The sequence below is a fragment of the Lepisma saccharinum genome, chromosome 16 (assembly GCF_977018435.1).
Source record: "Lepisma saccharinum chromosome 16, izLepSacc3.1, whole genome shotgun sequence".
NCBI lineage: Eukaryota > Metazoa > Arthropoda > Insecta > Zygentoma > Lepismatidae > Lepisma > Lepisma saccharinum.
In genome coordinates this window covers 47,988,299-48,002,311 of record NC_139244.1, presented here as the reverse complement: position 1 = coordinate 48,002,311, position 14,013 = coordinate 47,988,299, and positions in this window count along the sequence as shown.

Here is a 14,013-nt window from a genome sequence, read left to right as displayed (position 1 = left end):
ATCACTATGCCATCGAGGAAGCCATACCAGTGGATTGGTTTTATCAGTAATATTATTGTTGTTTTTACCAATTGAGTTAACAATTGCACATTTTAAGGGGGTTCTAAAGCCATGCTAAAGCATAGACCCAAATTTCTAATGATAGCCATACAACTAATATAGATTCGGTAAGGAAGAAATTTTCCGACATAAAAGATTGTTTTATTCACTAGAACATGTGAACCTTATAATTTTGTTACGATTGAAGGGATTTAAGTAAATAACAGAAAATAAAAGGTCTCCGTCATGTTCAAACTGCTGCATACAGATGGCGCTGAAGTGGTAGTTTTGTTAATACCGGTGCATTTTTTAAAAGTTGCCAGTCTATTAAGGATGATTTTTACGAAACGGTCTTCACATGTTTCTTGTCTCAAGTATTAGGAGCACTGTGTGTAAATTTAAACTCAGTTTGAGCGTCCATAAACTAGTTCTTATATTAATAATTTTTGAAGTGGCGTTTCATCCTCAAGATATTTATATCAAACGCTGTTGCCAAGTTTACATTCCGTATGTTATTACAATAAGTTGATTGTCATGTTTGAATGATTGTGTGTTGAAAATGGGGAAAGTGAGACAAAATTATGGAAGTAAAAGACACCCATTTCGCTCTAGAAAAGCACTGTCCCAAAGAATACGTCGTGAACGTGAAAAGCAAGAAAGAACTAAAAGGTAAGTCTTGTTTATATTTAATTGCTTGCTCGTATCTGTTACAGATATCAAGTGTGCTACAAATTCAGTATGCATAATACAGATGGACATTTCTCACACAGTATACATATTTGTTATTATGTTTCTTTACACATTTTTTTTCAATCAAAATGAACGTATTGTCTGCATGCGAGGTGTAAAAGATACATACACAAGAAAAAAACGTTTACAGTTTTCCTTGTGAGTGAAGTTTTGAAATTCACAATTCATACGATTTCTGTTCGCTTATTTCGTACAAACAGAACGCGAGGTCAAGGACAATTGTTGATTATTTGAGGTACACGGATATCTGCTTGCAAACTCTTAGTAGCCAGTCACTTTACGAATTCACTTTGCCCTTGCACCATCTTCAATACCGGAGTTCCATTATTTGTGACTAATAACAAATCGATTATCGTTTTGTCCATACAATGTGATATAGTAATTCTTTGAACAAGTTAACATTCATTGGTTAGGTTGCTCATGATCCACTATTACATTACGATAGATTTGGCTAAAATAAGCTTGTTAGGTTAGCACTGGTCAGATTGAGTAACTTCTCCACAACGCCCTTTCTACAGTTTACTTCGAGCTTCGAATTAGCACAAAAACAGTATTCCTGTAACGCTTTTAACTCCAACCTCCTCTCATAACTTTCAACTAATCGTGGCCCATTTCCTCCTAACGGTAATACTTTATATATTTAACATAAATAAATTTGTAAAATTCGACTGAAACCAAGAAACTTTGATGTCAATAGCTTACATAGCTGATACTGTGCATAACAGTAACCAGATTTTAAGCGTTCTGCGTTATGTGCAAGGGCAATTCAACAGTAGACAGGATAGAATTTACAATAAATATATCTCTCTCATGTGCAAATGTTTTCTTCGTTTGTGAAGAAGAAAAAATGTTTTGTGATAAACAAAATGCATACTACACCAGTAATTAGTCAAGAATAAGAGCACGATCACGTTACAAATGTAGTTGTATTTGTTTTGTATAACTCGTACAATTCATAATTGCTTTGTTCCAAACTGAAAAGATTTATTGATATATGATATATAATTGTGTGAATCATATTGCAATGATTCACAAAACAAGGTCTGAAGATCAATACAAATAATAAATAGCTGTGAGGATGATACATTTCTCTGCCAACATGCAAAAATGATACTCCCTCTGTCCCATAAATATAGTCCGGTATGCTAACTTTTTATTTATGTTCTTTTCGATACTTGATCGGCCAATTTATACTGATCCTTGAGTAATAACGTTGTATGACTCATTCCCGTGTTTCATTTTTTTCTTCTGTATACACAAGTGTCACAGTTTGAATATCGGACAAGTATTTTGTGACAACAAACAAAAGTGTACCGGACAATAATTATGGGACAGAGGGAGTATGTTATAGGTCTACTAACTGTTACATAAACACATATTGTATACTTGAGGGAGGTTGTAAAATTACCCTAAATGGCGTACCTTCCAATTTACATTTTTCTCATTATGTGAACCTAAATCATTTATATTTCATTGTATTATTTTATATATATGCTAAACTGTAGGATAGCAAAACTATGAACATTTACGTATCTAGGATATCCTTCTAAAGTCTAAGCATTTCACAGCATATTTCTACTATAGAAAGGTTAGGCTACATGTATTTAATGTTTTGAATATGCTCCAAATTGTAGGCTTTTCATGAAGAGAGAAAATTACAACAATAATTTTAAATATCCAAAATTAATCATAAAAATAGCTAATATGTTCCGGCCTCCCCGATGGCGCAGTGGTAGCGTCGTCGCCTTGTAATCAAGGGGTCCCGGGTTCGATACCCGGTGGAGGCACATAGTGGTTCGAATTCCACTTTAAACTGTAGGCCCAGTCCTGATTAGCCTTACTGTGCATAAAGTGGAGTTAGAACACCAAATCAATCAATCAATCAAGCTAATATGTTCCCAATTAATATGCAAAAACACACATACACGCACACACAGTATGCAGAGGGTACGGACATATAAACTTGAGCCGGCCCCCGTGGCGGAGTGGTTAGCACTCGAGTTCGAGCACTTAGGGTTCGAATCCAAGCCTCGGCATGGTTGTTTGTGAGTGTCCATTCATCAATTTTATCATATCATCATTCATCCCCATATTCGCAAATTACCCAAACGTGGCACAAAAGGCGAAGTAAAGTAAAGCAAACCAATCATATAAACTTGATATTCCATAGCATATTCTCCAAATTTGCCAATAAATTAAACGTAAAGTCGTCTATGGCTTTACCTTTTTCAGACATTGTTTGCTTATCAGATGTTTGTGACAACATGTGCCAATAGCTCTGATTTCATAATGTCGAGCTTCGTCACAATTACACGCTGCTCTTATTTTTATAGCTACTTATAATAATGTAAAAATCACAATTCATTTTTGGCATTTATTTGCTTTTCTTATGTTTCTTAAAGAATCACGTGAGCATTATTTTGTCTTGTGTTGTATGTCTGAAATCCTATACCTGATGTCAATCATGCCTTTCTTTCGCAGGTATGCAGTAGACAATCCAAATGCACCCTTATCGCACAACAATGAGGAGCACACCGCAGTTTTGGACTCGGATGTGAATGATAGCGATAATTCATCTTCGACGTCAGAATGTGTACCCTCTACACCGAATGCTTCACCTGTGAGAGGGACTACATTGTCCTCTTATCTACGCGCACTACAAGAAACACCTTCACTCAATGCATGTAAAAGCGATACATGTGAAGATAGTTCCTCAAGTTCACTATCGCCAATCACAACCACATTTGAGAGACTTAAAAAGGGAGTGCATTATGGAGACAATTTTACCATATGTGACATGGGTCACGTAATTGAACAGGCACGATTACTGGAGGCGCATTCATATAAATGCAATTTTGGGGGCTCCATGATTCTAGTTAAAACATCACAGAATGGACTGGAGAGTAAGTGCTTCTATGAGTGTAACAAAAGTGAATATTCTCATAGGCATACAATTACAAGCATTTCAGGAGATAATCCAATTTCTATAAACATGGTTACCGTTCTAGGAGCCCTATCAGCTGGCAGTTCATACTCTCTTGAAGAAGAGAAATTCTCGTCCATGAATATTAAATATATGAGCCAACCAACGTTTATTCATCATGAGAAATCTCTGGGCGACATATTAAAGAAGTGTACAAATGAAGCATTAAATGAAGCAATTGCCGAAGAGAAGAAGTTAGCAGAAAACAGAAGTGACATCGATTCAGAAAACTACCATAACATTACAGCTATTGTTGATGGCGGCTGGTGCAAAAGAAGCTACGGTCATGGGTACAATGCATCGTCAGGAGTGGTAAGTGAAGATATGGTAAATAGAAGGTAAAGCTATCCCCTGAGCATTGCACCGTACCATGAAGGCAAATGGGGGTGTGGATTCCACATTCATGACCCATTTATCCCCCAGGATAGCCCCCAGGTACCTATTGATTTGAGCTAGGGTGAGCCCCAGAGTCGCTTTATGCAGGGAACAAGGTTGGAAAAATTCCAACTTAGATGACCCCCCCCCCCCTCGGAATCGAACCCGTGACAGTCAAGACGCCCCATCGACTAGACCACAGCGGCTCTACCGATAGTAAGTATCTAAACTAATAGTTTCAATAGCAATTTCGTTAATCGATTGTTAACGTCATCGCGTTGTAATCAAGGAGTGCCGGGTTCGGTACCCGGTGGAGGAACATAGTGGTTCGAATTTCACTTGGAACTGTGGGTCCAGTACCGATTAGCCTTTTTGTGCATAAAGTAAACTCAAAATCAAACTACTCAAACATTAGTCTAGCTCGTTTAGTGATTTCGAGTTGATCATTTATCCTCATCGTGCAAGTGCACCACATATCTAAATCAGGTGGATAAACCTAATGGTGAGAAGTAGGTGTTTGTGTTCTTTGTAGTGAAAAAATGGAATAGAATGGCCCATCCCTCATATTCGCTGCCACTGATGAAAGTGAAGAGGAACAATTATAGAAATAAAAACATAATTCCTTCCTCCTGACTAGAATTCATATCTGATTCACAAGATCTGCCAATGTTCTATACACTATTGGATCATTAAAAAAGTGGCGTCTGCAAAATGGGATGTAAGCTGCCTAAAATGCAATTTCCTTTTCTGAAGAAGAAAATATTTAACTTATTCTGTAGGGTTACAGCAACTTATATTCGTAAAAAAAATAATGTAACAAATAACTAGCTTTATTTGTGATGACTACAGTGCAGAGAACATCTAAAGTTGCACTGTCCAGTGTAATAATTCTCATTCTCAGAATACAGCAGATTCCGTACGAGTTTCAAACACTGAGAAAGAGGGCGAGAAAAAGAGGGTAGTGGGAGAAAGAGAAAGAATGCGTACCAGAGCTAGAATAGAAAAACTTCAGCCGAAACGTAAAGCAATTGGCCATAAAGGGGCACTAATATCGAGGATTAGGATAAATTTCAATGAAGATAAGTTACTAGTTGAGTAGTTTACATTCACCTAACAACTTACAGATCCACCCATCCAAAAACACACGCGCACGCAAACATCACAACTGTTAGAAAATTACCAAGGGCGTTAGAAAATTACCAAGGGCATTGCATCTCACTGAGCAAATTAATGGTTGTGCTTTAGAATTTTGTCTATGTCATAAAATTGATGTAAAAAGGCAGTTGTTGAAATTTGTTGTTGACGATTTGCTAATTATGAATTTGATTTTCTATTTCAGGCAGTTATTATTGGAGCCGAAACACAGTCCTTGCTGTTTGTTGGCGTGAGAAATAAAGTGTGTCTGATATGTCGCGCTATTGATGAAGAAAAAATGAAACCAAGAATACACATATGTTTTAAAAACTGGCAAGGGCCATCTACTGCCATGGAAGCAGACATCATTGCGGATGGCCTAAATTATATTGAAGAAGTCCACCGCTTGCGCTGCACAAGACTGATTGGTGACGGTGATGCAAGCACGATGACCAAAGTGCGTGAATGTGTATCGTTAGGTTCGCGTATACTAAAAATTGAATGTGCCAATCATGCTGTAAGAAGATTTAGTCTTGCTCTGGACAAAATTTCTTCTGCTAGCAAACGTTTTCCAGGCCCTTTTAGTTGTAAAATCGAGGAAATCTTTGAAATAACGATCATCACGACTTGCTGTTGGAGTTCGGGCAGTGATTATCCAGTGCAATAAAGAACATCAAAGAAATTACGGAGACTAGACTTCAGAATTTCAGAAGACAATTGAGGAATGTCATTTGTCATGTGTTCGGCCGTCATCAAAAGTGTGGGGAATTTTGCAAGAGAAAGGAATTTGATCCTGATGGTGACTGTTACATTCAAATGAAAGAGAGTGGTGTTTTAGGAGCAGTTGAGCAAGAATTTGACAAAACGATAATAGCCATTGCAAATACATTATTGTGGAATGCTACCAACAATCCGGCCGAAAGCTACATGAGTCAGTTTGCGAAAGCTGTAGGAGGTAAAAGGGTGGATTTTTCTAGAGCTGGAAGTATTCAACGTAGAGCTTGTGTAGCTGCATTGGCATACCAAACTCGAGGCCAAGGGTGGCATGATGCTGTACACAGAGAACTCTCAGGTGTCAGTCCTCCTTCTTCTGTAACGTCATTTATTAGGAGGCGGGAACTACGCAGCGAGAAAAGAAGATGCCGTAGAACACAATTTGGTCAAGTTTCAGAACAACGCAAGTTTAGTAAACAAATTCCTGCTGGCGGCGATAATCATTATGGAACTAACCCAAGAGTTCCAGATCTTTCAAAAGAAATATTTGACGATCTAGCTGAAAGATATGTAAAAAGATTGAGTGTATCAACGGCAGATCAGCTTGAAGTACTAACACGTGGCCAAGCCAATAGCGAGAGATGGCGTGAAGCAAGAAGTAAAAGAATACCATTTTCTTTGTTCAAAGACGTTGCTTCACGAAGACCAACAACACGTACTTCTTGTTTGGTAAAAAGAATAACGAATCTCCATGAAAATAGCAGCTGTGCCCTTTCACTAGTTTATGGAAGGGATAATGAACCAGAAGCTCGTAGGCAATATGCAAGTTTCCACCCAAATTATAATGTGCAGCAATGTGGATTATTTGTACATAAAATGCACCCCTTTTTATGTACTAGTCCAGATGGTTTGGTGAACAGTGATGGCTTATTGGAGATAAAATGTCCATACAATGCCCGAGAATGTATAAGACTTGTTGACGTTGCTAGAAGTAGCAATATCGGGTTTAAAGTAAACGAAAACGGCAAGTTGTACCTTAGAAAAGAACACCGCTATTATTATCAAATACAAGGACAGTTGGAAATAACAGAAAGAGACTGGTGTGATTTGTTTGTATGGTCCCCGAACGATACCCAGACAATAAGAATTCTTCGGAATAAGCCATTTTGGGAAAATCTTTATCCCAAACTCTACAATTTCTATTACGAGTCAGTGCTACCTGAACTGGTGGATTCACGAGCAGTAAGGGGTATGCCCCTTAGAGAACCTGATCATGTGTTAAAGGCTATAGAAGATAAGAGAAAAATGTAAAATAGGCTTTTCAATTACAAAAACTTTGAGTATCATAAATTAAATATATAATTTTGGTAGTGCTGTGCTGTAAAAAGTTATGTATGTATTGAGTATGTGGATTTTTAGTTAGTTAAAATTGTAATGGACAAGACTATCATGTTAGGCTTTATTTTTTTTAGGTTAAATATATTCAAGTTTATTTTTTCTAGCGATCTGAGTATATTTAGCATGTTTTGTTTATGACATACAAATGTAATAATTGTTTAGTGCATTTATTCATATCTATCATGTAGGCCTATATGCTTATAAGGCTCCGATTTGCTTGCCTATGTATTCATTATTCTTGTTTGCTTGACGGTACCTGCTGAGTATCTGTGTGTGTGTATTACATGTTACGATGTTCCTTTGTCACAGTTCATACAAGAAGGATTTCTTTACTATATCTCATATATTGTATTTTGATTGCTAAATATTTCTTACGTTCTGTAAAACATTCTGATTTATTCTTGATTTCAGGCATCTTAGAAAGAGTTGAAATTAATGATTAATTTTTGGGCCATATTTAAATAATTTTACACCTATTTATGATTTATGCCACTCAATAATCTAACATGTATTTTGATAATTACTTTTTGATACTGCATTCTAAACGTAGTTATTAAAATGTAATTCCATACGAGTATATTTTTTAAAGGACCCAATTAGGGCAGAACGTCAAATTTCCTTGTCGAAACTATGGCTTTATGATCCAATATTCATTGTGCAGCAGATTTATCGCCTTTAAATTCCCACCAGAATTGAAATCCAGACTGGGGAAGCTGGGAAATCTTATTTTATTAGTTGTTTGTTCACATATAGAAGATATTTTTCAACCCTTTGTTTAAAACCATTGCTGTTAAAACATTTGCCAATGTCAGATCGTCATAACTTTACTAAACAACACCAATGCTTTCTGTAACTTGGAAACTGTAAAGACGACGCTACTCAAGTCAGCAATTTGCCGCAGTAAATATACATGCCTGCCTGATAAGTATATCTGAGAAATTGTGTGAGTACCTACTTTTGGAACCCACTATAAGGTACAACCTACGTATTTACACGGATGGTACTAAAACCTCACAATCTGTTTTGTTCTGTTTTCAAGCAATAATGCAATACAAAATGACTTCGTACATGGATTCATGCATTGACTACAATTGACTAACGCAATATTTGAGGAGGCTGTTTTTTGGTACAGTTACGTTCTTCGTTTCTATGTGCCACAAATATTGCCATCTTCACATGTATAATCATTAGAGTCATTTCACTATTATTTTTTATGTAATCCATTGCATTTTGTTCCGTCTTTTCCATAATTGCTTGTTGCAAAATTTCGTGAGAACGAATAATTTAATATGTGCTTTACATTTGCTTTCGAACAAATACAGGCAACACTGTCAGGAAAATCTCAAATATTTGCTTTGACGCATCAATTGCAAACTTAATGTATGTTGCAAATTACTGCAACTTCATCAATTCCAAATGTTATTATGTTACATACATATATTTAATATTTCAATGTCATTTTACAACGATGAAATAAATAACTCTTCTGTTTAGGATGTATTTAGACGACTGCAATCAAATATTTAGCACATTGTTTTCTTCCAATATCCCTCGTTTCAGTTCTCTTAACTTAAGAAATAAAAACGCAAACGTGACGTCATTTATTGACAGTAAATGTTGCTTCAATATCGTTTATTGACCAACCTGTATGTAGCTACTTGGATTATAATGCGTAGATCTGGCAACATGGCCTTCGGTTGCCATGGCAAACGGTGCTGCCATCTGTTATCGAAATATTACCAGAAAATTGCCTTTAGTACGGCCTTAATGAATACTTTTATTCACATGTATGTGTTGAATAAGAATAAGTGATAAAGAAACCCTGAGGCATAGTAATGAGTGGCAAGAGTAGTCAGAAGGCCTCCCAGATGACATACTGGTAACATCGTTGCTTTGTAATCAAGGGGTCCTGGGTTTGATACCCAGTTGAAGTAATAACAGTTCGGATCTTACTTTATATTGTAGATCCAGTCCTGATTAGCCTATCTGTGCATAAAGTGGACTTAAACTTGAAGAGTAACTCAGCAACAAACTAAGACTGAAGGCTCATTTAATCTTCACTTAAATAACAGTAGATCAGCATCCAATACAGGTAGGTCTAATCTCATAGTTTTTACTCACGAGAATTTCAGGAATTAATGTGTGAATTCTGCATGGAATTTCTTTACAAGCATGAAAACAATTGCAGCATCTATTAATCCAAATTGTATAAAAACTAGACATTTACAAAAATTCTCGTGTATGTTTGTCACAGTTGTTTTGCTCTTATTTAAAGGCGAGGAGGGACAATTTCCCCTAGGTCTTTCTCGCTGGGGCAGCTGCTGATCACTGTTGCCAACTTCGCTCTTTTGGAGCCAGTTCTGGCTCTTTCGTGCACTCGTTTGACTGTGAACTGTGGCACCCGCCCTCTGCCCCACTATGATGCCACCACTGGCTCCGGCCCATAAAGACCAACTTTTGCCATGAGTGTACATTTTGCACATGACGTGATATTCGTATAGCTATAGGCTGCATCACCCACTTTTCTTTCCTCCCCATGTATTTTTATATATAGCACTGTGGCTAAGATGAAGATGACAATTTTGTTATCCGAGAACCCTTTATTTTCGATTTTATATTAACATCATTGGATTATTGGGATGGGTGATGCCGCCAAATCTAGGCGGTGAAAACTAAGAATAAATTGCCATCACTTTAAAGCCAACGGCAATAGCAGCACCCCCACCCCTCTGACAACTAAAATTACCCTAGTAGGCACTTTATGCAGCCTTCGTTAATCTAGCTCCTTGAAAGTCTTTAGCTATATTAATGGTGAAATTTAGCTCTTTTATGCACATCAGGTTTGGCAACACTGCCAGGATGGCCGTAGGCGGCAAGGAGAAATTCACTAAAGTAAGAATCACGAACCTTTCGACCTTCTGTAAACAACCGTCTCACTTCGAGTAACGTATCACTCCGCGCCAGCTGTTCGTGAATGGTGCGGCCATCATATGCTGCTCACTCGCAACCTTTAATTTTACTAACATGGAAAAACGTATTCTTATTTTAACTGATAATCTACACATTGAAGTATAATAAATTTTCTACAAGTGATTAAATACGTGTTCTTGTTCAAGAATGAACATATTTTTCAATTTATCTGACACTGGGTTAACAGATCCCCCTTCCCCCCTCCTCTCTCAGTATGACAGCGCCAAAGTTATACAAGAGAGAGAGATTCGTTTCAGTAATTCAAGCCTTTTGGTTTTATTTCCACCAAATTATTGCCCAACATTGTTGACATGTGGAGTATTGTTTTCTTTGTGCAACAAATATACCGCCAGTTTTAGCAGAAGCTGAACAAAATAAGCTGGCAAATAAAAAGAGATTGTTTATCTTTCTCTCGGTTTCTCATGCACTAGAAAACAAGAAGACTATAATAAGCACATTATTTACGCTCGTCTCATGCAAGTAATGTATTTTCTTACCTTGATTCAGCAGTTCCTTTTTGAACTTGAGGCATTTTCGGCGCTCAACAGAGTACGGTCTGTCAAATTTGCTTCCCAAAAAGGAACTCAACGTGGCACAAGAGGCGATTTAACATCGACTGCTAAAATTGGGGAGATCGTCATCAATAATCACTATCAACATCTTCCCCACAGTGGACAGGACGGCTCTTTGATTGAAAGAATACGAAAGCACCTCGCTTTGTATTGCGCTTATCTCAAAATCAGTGTACTTGTTTATACGAGCAACGTGTTTTTTGACCGGTCGTTTTCCTTTCTTTCACCACACCGAAAACACAAAGACGCAGACACACAATTACACTTGGACACCAACTTCAAGGCTTGCTTAGGATAGTACCGACACGTCGTCACATAAACGTTAAGAACAACCTGCTTCTTGCCACTTTTCAAACGGCTGTATTTCCGAAAGACTACTCTGAAAACACGGGAGACCTTCCTGCATGCATGGAAGTCGCCATGTTCGAAACGGGCGCTATTTTCTTGCTATTCACGTGATCGATTGTAATTTATACAATAATCACGTATTATTATTATAAATAGAAACCTTTAATGAAAATATATTTTAAAATGTATAATCCAATGTAATTTACACGTTTTTCTTCCATTAGCGTACTTTCATAGAACGGACTACATGATGCGGAAGAAATCCGTTATTAGGCTGTTGCCAACCACAATACTTCTCACTAAGTACAGAAACGGAAGTGGTATGTCGATTGTCGGCATATGATAGTATATTTTCAAATTGTCAGTGACGATCCTCCGGGGATGGGGAAGGGGGTGGGACGCGGGAGTCGATCTATAATACAGAGGTGTTCACCATCTGGATGGTGACATCCTCACACTCCCGAATACTTTTGCAGGTGAAGGAGGGCAGGCCGTAGGGTGAGGGAGGTTGATATGAAATGAACACCTCACAACAAGAGAGAAGAAAAATGTGACAATATTTAAAAATTCACCCCCCCCCCCATATGCATTTTATTTTATATGTAGCGTACAATAAAATGTGACTGCCTCAAAATATTTCTGTATTCTACAGTCTTCTTTCCCCACTTTTATGCTTCTCTAAGTTGCTGTTTTAGTTTCCCTTGGTGTCTTTGCTGCATAATTATTAATTTAGTCAATCAAAACATATGTATTAGCTTACTTTCATTATCTATAATAATAAATCATAACACTTTTAAACATCAAATAAATTTAATGAAGAAACCCCGGTTTCAAAACATAATTTATCTCAATGTTTTTTTAGTAAAATATGAGAGAAAATTAATCCTTTGGTACGGAACAGTCTTACTCCTGGGGGATAAGATGTAAATTTTGTGTTTGATTTTTTTTATTTAGCGTTGCTTTTCTTCCACTTTTGGCTAATCCCGACGATGAGAATGACTGATCGTCAGATGAAATTGATGAAGGGATACTCACAAATAACACCCATGACGGGGTGAGCCAGGGAACTTCGGTGATGAGTCTGAAAGTCGGCCACCGCAAGATGTAAATTTTTTTAACTTTTTTTAAACATACATTCAATAACTTTCAACAGGTCATCACTCAGTGATACACTGCATATTCCGCATCTGTTGACAAATGGAATGTTTTTACACCTTGTAGGCTATGTGGATTATTTTTTCTTTCATAAGTTTGCAACACTGTTAGGGTACACGTGCTTTTGTTTGCAGAAGGTCTGAAGTTCTATGATTCTCACTTTAGGCTTATGGGACCATTATTTTATTCGTTCTCTCGGGAATATCAAACATCCGATGACATAGAAAAGTACATGGATGGAAAAAGGACACGTTGAACTATGTCATAGTAGTAGGAAAAGTTGAAACTCCCATTTGATGAGCCGTAACTTGAAGTCCTATAAGGAATACATGGGATTCGGTAAATACTAATTCATCATATTTTTCAAAAATCGTATAAGGCTTAATAATCAACTTAGGAAATCGCTTCCACTTGCCACATGGGGAGAAATTCATACTCTTCATTTCTGGCGGAGATCTTTTTAGTAGCATTGCTCATTCCGACGATATTGGAATAAATGCATGCCTAGTGCATAATTGTCCCTATTCACCTTAAGCTAGGAAGCAGAGGTTATTGTTGCAATTTATGGACTATTTATGATGAAAATTCAAATTGAACCATTATCTTTTTTTTTTTTTGGTGAGAATTGCTTGTAGACCAATGACTGCAGTGTTTATAGCAGATGCAGCAAACAATGAGGTGATGCCAAGTCTTAATTTTTTCCATCTTGTAAGATACAAACTGCTTTATCAGGGCATCTACCATCAAGAAAGTCAAGAATTTTTGCTATCACAATGATTGATCGATTTAATTTATTTTACTTCACTTTTCTGGATAATAATGACGAAGAGGATGAACGATGGTAAGATGAAATGGATGAAGAGAAATCGCAAGCATATAGGGACAACACGAGCCCCACAGATTATACTGACTGCGAGTCCTGACGACAGCTTGGCTAGTCTGCAAAATGCAGTTCAGGTGTAATACATGAAGGGAGCATTAATTATCCATTAATAGATACAAAAAGTAAAGAATTTTAAATTTGTTATTTTTTATGACTGAAATTTAACTGGGTTTGGTATAGTCCATCTGTGTTGGCTGAGACCATTGACGCAAGTGTGCATTCTCTAACTGAACGAGTTCAGTGAGAGGTGACAGCTGCAAGTAAATAGTAAGATTGTTGAGAAGGGGGTTGGAAGTTGCAAAAGCCATCACAAACACGGCAAAGCAAGTGATGATAAACAAAAACAAACAAGTGCGTAAAAACGAAATACTGATCTGAAATGTACAATGTATGTTGTTCCATGCATGTTGCTACCTACCTTCTCTTTCTCATGTAGATTCGTCTACCCCGGGCCTCCCCGATGGCATAGTGGTAACATCATCGCCTTGTAATCAAGTGGTCCTGGGTTCAATACCCTGTGGATCCCACTTCAAATTGTAGGTCCAGTCCCGATTAGCCTTACTGTGCATAAAGTGGACTTAAAAAACCCAAAATCAATCATCTAGCCAGAAAGTATTGTGCTTCTTCACATTGTTCGTTATTTACCTCTTGCCGTGGAAGGTGACATTGTTACAGTCTGATAATCATTGGAT